The sequence below is a fragment of the Triticum aestivum genome, chromosome 7D (assembly GCF_018294505.1).
Source record: "Triticum aestivum cultivar Chinese Spring chromosome 7D, IWGSC CS RefSeq v2.1, whole genome shotgun sequence".
Classification (NCBI taxonomy): domain Eukaryota; kingdom Viridiplantae; phylum Streptophyta; class Magnoliopsida; order Poales; family Poaceae; genus Triticum; species Triticum aestivum.
Genome location: NC_057814.1, coordinates 59,374,031 through 59,383,812, shown reverse-complemented (window position 1 = coordinate 59,383,812; position 9,782 = coordinate 59,374,031).

Below are 9,782 nucleotides of genomic sequence, written 5' to 3'. Positions count from 1 at the left end.
GAACTCATTAAAAAATCTGTCCTTAGTGGGGGACTCATAGCCGAACTATATCCGATTCGAACTGGAGGCTGATGACGGGAAATTTTGCTTCCCACCCACTGTCGAGGACTTAACCGACATGCTCGATTACGGCTCCGAAGACATCGACGGTATGGACGACGATACAGATGAGGAGCATGGCCAAAACCCGCCGTTCACCGGACGCTGGACGGCCACGTCTTCGTACGACGTATACATGGTGGATACACCTAAAGAGAATAACGGCGAGGAAAAGGAAAATCCAGTTGAGGATGAGCCTCCTAAGACACAACCAAAGCGCCGGCGTCAGCGGCGCCGCTCTAAATCCCGCCGCAGCAAGGACAGCAACACCGACACAGGAGATGATAACACTCCGGATGGTGCAGAAGACAGAGAAGATCCCGACGAACAAACGACCGAACAGGATGATCGGGAAGATGGGCAAGTTAGCCCTGATGAACAGGCCATAAGCGACGGAGGGCAGCACTTATCTTCCACCCTCCGAGGATGAGGTGAGCCTTGGCATCGAGGATTTTATCGTGCCTGAGGAACCTCTCGAGCAGGAGCGCTTTAAGCGCCAGCTAATAGCCACTACAAGTAGCTTGAAAAAGAAGCAGCAGCAGCATCAAGCTAACCAAGATCTGCTCAATGACAGATGGACTGATGTCCTAGCAGCCAAAGAATACGGCCTTAAGCGCCCAGCCAAAAGTTACCCGAAGGGCAAATTGCTACCTCAGTTCGATGATGAGGCACCGGAGCCCGTACCATCATCGCGCAATGCGGCCGACCCACCACCACGCGGTCGGGATAAAGCGGCAACTCAAGCCGAACACCAGCCCGCCCCACCTCGCCGTAAAGGCAGAGATAGAACAGCTCGGGGTTATACATATGACCTTCGGCAGGACCTAGACAGTAGAGCAGGATATACCAGATCGATCTATGGATCGAGGACGTGCCCCGACACATGACGACGGCTATCTATTCGGACGTGACAAGCCTAGTCACGCCCAGGCCGAAAACCGCAGACGGACTCCGTGAGAGCTACGTCGCAATGTGGCCCGATATAGAGGCGCCGCACACCCCCTTTGCTTCACTGACGAAGTAATGGATCATGAATTCCCAGAAGGGTTTAAACCCTTAAATATCGAATCATACGATGGGACAATGGATCCCGCGGTTTGGATCGAGGATTTTATTCTCCACATCCATATGGCCCGCGGAGATGATCTTCACGCCATCATATACCTCCCACTAAAACTCAAAGGGCCAACTTGGCACTGGTTAAACAGTCTTCCTGAAAATTCTATTGGCAGCTGGGAGGACTTGGAAGAAGCCTTCCTTGACAACTTCCAAGGTACATATGTCCGGCCACCAGATGCCGATGACTTAAGTCACATAGTTCAACAACCTGGAGAGTCAGCCTGGAAATTCTGGACTAGGTTCCTAACTAAAAAGAACCAGATCGTCGACTGTCCGGATGCCGAATTCCTAGCGGCAAACATAGCATCACTTACGAATGGCTCGCCCGCCACCTCGGCCAGGAAAAGCCGAAGTCCATGGCAGCCCTCACGGCACTCATGACCTGCTTTTGTGCGGGTGAGGATAGTTGGCTGGTGAAGGAAATATGCCCTAGAGGAAATAATAAAGTTATTATTTATTTCCTTATATCATGATAAATGTTTAATATTCATGCTAGAATTGTATTAACCAGAAACATGATACATGTGTGAATACATAGACAAACAAAATGTCACTAGTATGCCTCTACTAGACTAGCTCGTTGATCAAAGATGGTTATGTTTCCTAGCCATAGACATGAGTTGTCATTTGATTAACGGGATCACATCATTAGGAGAATGATGTGATTGACTTGACCCATTCCGTTAGCTTAGCACTTGATCGTTTAGTATGTTGCTATTGGTTTCTTCATGACTTATACATGTTCCTATGACTATGAGATTATGCAACTCCTGTTTACCGGAGGAACACTTTGTGTGCTACCAAACGTCACAACGTAACTGGGTGATTCTAAAGGTGCTCTACAGGTGTCTTCGAAGGTACTTGTTGGGTTGGTGTATTTCGAGATTAGGATTTGTCACTCTGATTGTCGGAGATGTATCTTTGGGCCCACTCGGCAATGCACATCACTATAAGCCTTGCAAGCATTGTAACTAATGAGTTAGTTGCGGGATGATGTATTACGGAACGAGTAAAGAGACTTGACGGTAACGAGATTGAACTGGGTATTGAGATACCGATGATCGAATCTCGGGCAAGTAACATACCGATGACAAAGGGAACAACGTATGTTGTTATGCGGTTTGACCGATAAAGATCTTCGTAGAATATGTGGGAGCCAATATGAGCAACCAAGTTCCACTATTGGTTATTGACCGGAGACGTGTCTCGGTCATGTCTACATAGTTCTCAAAACCGTAGGGTCCGCACGCTTAAAGTTCGATGACGATTGTATTATGAGTTTTTGTGTTTTGATGTACCGAAGGTAGTTCAGAGTCCCGGATGTGATCACGGACATGACGAGGAGTCTCGAAATGGTCGAGACGTAAATATCGATATATTGGATGACTATGTTTGGACACCGGAAAGGTTCCGGGAGGTTTCGGACATTTATCGGAGTACCGGGGGTTACCGGAACCCCCCGGGAAGCTATTGGGCCTTATGGGCCTTAGTGGAAAAGAGAGAGGGAGGCCAGGAGGTGGCGCGCGGCCCCCTTGCCCCAGTCTGAATTGCACAAGGGAAGGGGCGGCGTCCCCCTTCTCCTTCCTTCTCTCCACCTCCTCCTTCCCCCTTCTCCTACTTGGAATAGGAAAAGGAGGGGGGCAAACCTACTTGGAGAAGGATTGCCCCCCCTTGGGCGCACCTCCTCCCCTTGGTCGGCCCTCTCCTCCTCCCCCCTTTATATACGGAGGAGGGGGGCACCCCATAGACACAACAATCGATCTCTTGTTCTCTTAGCCGTGTGCGGTGCCCACTTCCACCATAATCCACCTTGATCATATCATAGCGGTGCTTAGGCGAAGCCCTACGTCGGTAGCAACATCATCACCGTCACCACGCGGTCGTGCTAACGGAACTCTCCCTGAAAGCTCGGCTGGATCGGAGTTCGAGGGACGTCATCGAGTTGAACGTGTGCTGAACTCGGAGGTGCCGTACGTTCGGTACTTGGATCGGTCGGATCGTGAAGACGTACGACTACATCAACTGCGTTGTGCTAACGCTTCCGCTTTCGGTCTACGAGGGTACGTGGACACACTCTCCCCTCTCGTTGCTATGCATCACCATGATCCTGTGTGTGCGTAGGAATTTTTTTAAATTACTACGTTTCCCAACAGTGGCATCCTAGCCAGGTTTTATGCGTAGATGTTATATGCACGAGGAGAACACAAGTGAGTTGTGGTCGATACAAGTCATACTGCTTACCAGCATGTCACACTTTGGTTCGGCGGTATTGTTGGATGAAGCGGCCCGGACCGACATTACGCGTACGCTTACGCGAGACTGGTTTTACCGCCGTGCTTTGCACACAGGTGACTAGCGGGTGTCAGTTTCTCCAACTTTAGTTGAACCGAGTGTGGCTACGCCCGGTCCTTGAGAAGGTTAAAACAACACTAACTTGAAGAACTATCGTTGTGGTTTTGATGCGTAGGTAAGAACGGTTCTTGCTCAGCCCGTAGCAGCCACGTAAAACTTGCAACAACAAGTAGAGGACGTCTAACTTGTTTTTGCAGGGCATGTTGTGATGTGATATGGTCAAGGCAGGATGCTATATTTTATTGTATGAGATGATCATGTTTTGTAACCGAGTTATTGGCAACTGGCAGGAGCCATATGGTTGTCGCTTGATTGTATGCAATACAATCGCCCTGTAACTGCTTTACTTTATCACTAAGCGGTAGCGATAGTCGTAGAAGCAATAGTTGGCGAGACGACAACGATGCTACGATGGAGATCAAGGTGTCGCACCGGTGACGATGGTGATCATGACGGTGCTTCGGAGATGGAGATCACAAGCAGAAGATGATGGTGGCCGTATCATATCACTTATATTGATTGCATGTGATGTTTATCTTTTATGCATCTTATTTTGCTTTGATTGATGGTAGCATTATAAGATGATCTCTCACTAAATTTCAAGATAAAAGTGTTCTCCCTGAGTATGCATCGTTGCCAAAGTTCGTCGTGCCGAGACACCACGTGATGATCGGGTGTGATAAGCTCTACGTTCATCTACAACGGGTGCAAGCCAGTTTTGCACACGCAGAATACTCAGGTTAAACTTGACGAGCCTATGCAGATATGGCCTCGGAACACTGAGACCGAAAGGTCGAGCGTGAATCATATAGTAGATATGATCAACATAGTGATGTTCACCATTGAAAACTACTCCATTTCACGTGATGATCGGTTATGGTTTAGTTGATTTGGATCACATGATCACTTAGATGATTAGAGGGATGTCTATCTAAGTGGGAGTTCTTAAGTAATATGATTAATTGAACTTAAATTTATCATGAACTTAGTACCTGATAGTATTTTTGCTTGTCTATGTTGATTGTAGATAGATGGCCCGTGTTGTTGTTCCGTTGAATTTTAATGCATTCCTTGAGAAAGCAAAGTTGAAAGATGATGGTAGAAATTACACGGACTGGGTCCGTAACTTGAGGATTATCCTCATTGCTGCATAGAAGAATTACGTCCTGGAAGCACCGCTAGGTGCTAGACCTGCTGCAGGAGCAACACCAGATGTTATGAACGTCTGGCAGAGCAAAGCTGATGACTACTCAATAGTTTAGTGTGCCATGCTTTACGGCTTAGAACTGGGACTTCAACGATGTTTTGAACGTCATGGAGCATATGAGATGTTCCAGGAGTTGAAGTTAATATTTCATGCAAATGCCCGGATTGAGAGATATGAAGTCTCCAATAAGTTCTACAGCTGCAAGATGGAGGAGAATAGTTCTGTCAGTGAGCATATACTCAGAATGTCTGGGTATAACAATCACTTGATTCAACTGGGAGTTAATCTTTCGGATGATAGTGTTATTGACAGAATTATTCAGTCACTGCCACCCAGCTACAAGAGCTTCGTGATGAACTATAACATGCAAGGGATGAATAAAACGATTCCCGAGCTCTTCGCAATGCTAAAGGCTGCGGAGGTAGAAATCAAGAAAGAGCATCAAGTGTTGATGGTCAACAAGACCACCAGTTTCATGAAAAAGGGCAAAGGGAAGAAGAAGGGGAACTTCAAGAAGAACAACAAACAAGTTGCTGCTCAAGAGAAGAAACCCAAGTCTGGACCTAAGCCTGAGACTGAGTGCTTCTACTGCAAGCAGACTGGTCACTGGAAGCGGAACTGCCCCAAGTATTTGGCGGATAAGAAGGATGGCAAGGTGAACAAAGGTATACGTGATATACATGTTATTGATGTGTACCTTACCAGAGCTCGCAGTAGCACCTGGGCATTTGATACTGGTTCTGTTGCTAATATTTGCAACTCGAAACAGGGACTACGGATTAAGCAAAGACTGGCTAAGGACGAGGTGACGATGCACGTGGGAAATGGTTCCAAAGTCGATGTGATCGCCGTCGGCACGCTACCTCTACATCTACCTTCGGGATTAGTTTTAGACCTAAATAATTGTTATTTAATGCCAGCGTTAAGCCTGAACATTATATCTGGATCTTGTTTAATGCGAGACGGTTATTCATTTAACTATGAGAATAATGGTTGTTCTATTTATATGAGTAATATCTTTTATGGTCATGCACCCTTGAAGAGTGGTCTATTTTTTTTGAATCTCGATAGTAGTGATACACATATTCATAATGTTGAAGCCAAAAGATGCAGAGTTGATAATGATAGTGCAACTTATTTTTGGCACTGCCGTTTGGGTCATATTGGTGTAAAGCGCATGAAGAAACTCCATACTGATGGACTTTTGGAATCACTTGATTATGAATCACTTGGTACTTGCGAACCATGCCTCATGGGCAAGATGACTAAAACGCCGTTCTCCGGAACTATGGAGCGAGCAACTGATTTATTGGAGATCATACATACTGATGTATGTGGTCCAATGAATGTTAAGGATCGCGGCGGGTATCGTTATTTTCTCACCTTCACAGATGATTTAAGAAGATATGGGTATCTCTACTTAATGAAACATAAGTCTGAAACATTTGAAAAGTTCAAAGAATTTCAGAGTGAAGTTTGAAATCATCGCAACAAGAAAATAAAGTTTCTACGATCTGATCGTGGAGGAGAATATTTGAGTTACGAGTTTGGTCTACATTTGAAACAATGCGGAATAGTTTTGCAACTCACGCCACCCGGAACACCACAGCGTAATGGTGTGTCCGAACGTCGTAATCGTACTTTACTAGATATGGTACGATCTATGATGTCTCTTACTGATTTACCGCTATCGTTTTGGGGTTATGCTTTAGAGACAGCCGCATTCACGTTAAATAGGGCACCATCAAAATCCGTTGAGACGACGCGTTATGAACTGTGGTTTGGCAAGAAACGAAAGTTGTCGTTTCTTAAAGTTTGGGGCTGCGATGCTTATGTGAAAAAGCTTCAACCTGATAAGCTCAAACCCAAATCAGAGAAATGTGTCTTCATAGGATACCCAAAAGAAACAGTTGGGTACACCTTCTATCACAGATCCAAAGGCAAGACATTCGTCGCTAAGAATGGATCCTTTCTAGAGAAGGAGTTTCTCTCGGAAGAAGTGAGTGGGAGGAAAGTGGAACTTGATGAGGTAACTGTACCTGCTCCCTTATTGGAAAGTAGTTCATCATAGAAATCGGTTCCCGTGACACCTACACCAATTAGTGAGGAAGCTAATGATGATGATCATGAAACTTTAGATCAAGTTACTACTGAACCTCGTAGGTCAACCAGAATAAGATCCGCACCAGAGTGGTACGGTAATCCTGTTCTGGAGGTCATGTTGCTAGACCATGACGAACCTACGAACTATGAGGAAGCGATGATGAGTCCAGATTCTGCAAAATGGCTTGAGGCCATGAAATCTGAGATGGGATCCATGTATGAGAACAAAGTATGGACTTTGGTTGACTTGCCCGATGATCGGCAAGCCATTGAGAATAAATGGATCTTCAAGAAGAAGACAGACGCTGACGGTAATGTTACTGTCTACAAAGCTCGACTTGTTGCGAAAGGTTTTCGACAAGTTCAAGGAGTTGACTACGATGAGACCTTCTCACTCGTAGCGATGCTTAAGTCCGTCCGAATCATGTTAGCTATTGCCGCAATTTATGATTATGAAATTTGGGAAATGGATGTAAAGACTGCATTCCTGAATGGATTTCTGGAAGAAGAATTGTATATGATGCAACCTGAAGGTTTTATCGATCCAAAGGGTGCTAACAAAGTGTGCAAGCTCCAGCGATCCATTGATGGACTGGTGCAAGCCTCTCGGAGTTGGAATAAACGCTTTGATAGTGTGATCAAAGCATATGGTTTTATACAGACTTTTGGAGAAGCCTGTATTTACAAGAAAGTGAGTGGGAGCTGTGTAGCATTTCTAATCTTATATGTGGATGACATATTGTTGATTGGAAATGATATAGAATTTCTGGATAGCATAAAAGGATACTTGAATAAGAGTTTTTCAATGAAGGACCTCGGTGAAGCTACTTATATATTAGGCATCAAGATCTATAGAGATAGATCAAGATGCTTAATTGGACTTTCACAAAGCACATACCTTGACAAAGTTTTGAAGAAGTTTATAATGGATCAGGCAAAGAAAGGGTTCTTGCCTGTGTTGCAGGGTGTGAAGTTGAGTAAGACTCAATGCCCGACCACTGCAGAAGATAGAGAAAATGAAAGAGGTTCCCTATGCTTCAACCATAGGCTCTATCATGTATGATTGTGTACCAGACCTGATGTGTGCCTTGCTATTAGTTTAGCAGGGAGGTACCAAAGTAATCCAGGAGTGGATCACTGGACAGTGGTCAAGAACATCCTGAAATACCTGAAAAGGACTAAGGATATGTTTCTCATTTATGGAGGTGACAAAGAGCTCATCGTAAATGGTTACGTTGATGCAAGCTTTGACACTGATCCGGACAATTCTAAATCGCAAACCGGATACGTGTTTATATTGAACGGTGGAGCTGTCAGTTGGAGCAGTTCTAAACAGAGCGTCGTGGCGGGATCTACATGTGAAGCGGAGTACGTTGCTGCTTCGGAAGCAGCTAATGAAGGAGTCTGGATGAAGGAGTTCATGTTGGGGAACGTAGTAATTTCAAAAAAATTCCTATGCACACGCAAGATCATGGTGATGCATAGCAACGACAGGGGAGAGTGTGTCCACGTACCCTCGTAGACCGTAAGCGGAAGCGTTAGCACAACGCGGTTGATGTAGTCGTACGTCTTCATGATCCGACCGATCAAGTACCGAACGTACGGCACCTCCGAGTTCTGCACACGTTCAGCTCGATGACGTCCCTCGAACTCCGATCCAGCCGAGTGTTGAGGGAGAGTTTCGTCAGCACAACGGCGTGGTGACGATGTTGATGTTCTACCGACGCAGGGCTTCGCCTAAGCACCGCTAAAGTATTATCGAGGTGGATTATGGTGGAGGGGGGCACCGCACACGGCTAAAAGAGCAAATCAATTGTAGTGCCAAGAGGTGCCCCCTGCCCCGTATATAAAGGAGCAAGGGGAGGAGGTGGCCGACCAGCTATAGGAGGCGCCAGGAGGAGTCCTACTCCCACCGGGAGTAGGACTCCCCCCCCTTTCCTAGTAGGATTAGGATTCGGGAAGGGGAAAGAGTGGAGGAGAGGGGGGCCGGACCCCTTGCCCTAAACCTATTCGGTTTGGGCCATGGGGGGGCGCGCCCCACTTCCCCTTTGCTGCCCTCTCTTCCCACTAAGGCCAACTATGGCCCATTAGCCTCCTGGGGGGTTCCGGTAACCTCCCGGTACTCCGGTAAAATCCCGATTTCACCCGGAACATTTCCGATATCCAAACACAGGCTTCCAATATATCAATCTTCATGTCTCGACCATTTCGAGACTCCTCGTCATGTCTGTGATCACATCCGGGACTCCGAACAACCTTCGGTTCATCAAACTCATAAACTCATAATATAACCGTCATCGAAACGTTAAGCGTGCGGACCCTACGGGTTCGAGAACTATGTAGACATGACCGAGACACCTCTCCGGTCAATAACCAATAGCGGAACCTGGATGCTCATATTGGCTCCCACATATTCTACGAAGATCTTTATCGGTCAAACCGCATAACAACATACGTTGTTCCCTTTGTCATCGGTATATTACTTGCCCGAGATTCGATCGACGTTATCTCAATACCTAGTTCAATCTCGTTACCGGCAAGTATCTTTACTGCTTTTCAATTTCAGGGTCTTATAGCTCAAAAAAATCAGTAAATGCATGAAAAATAACAAATGAAGTCAGAAAGGGTTGAAAATTGATGATGTGGGTTTGAATGGTGTATTTTGAACACAGAAAAACTATGGAGTTCAACTAAGTTCAAGAAAATGAAATCCCTTTGTAACAAACGAGTTTCCGTATGAAACCTTGATTCTTTGAAAGAGATTGTCCGTTTTGTACACGAAGTGCATCCAGTTTTTGCCGTAAGCCTCTCTACTTTATTGCACATGCTATGTGGGTGAAATGATGACACCATGCCAACTTTCAACCTTTTCAGAGTTCATTTGTAGTGCTTTTCAATTTCA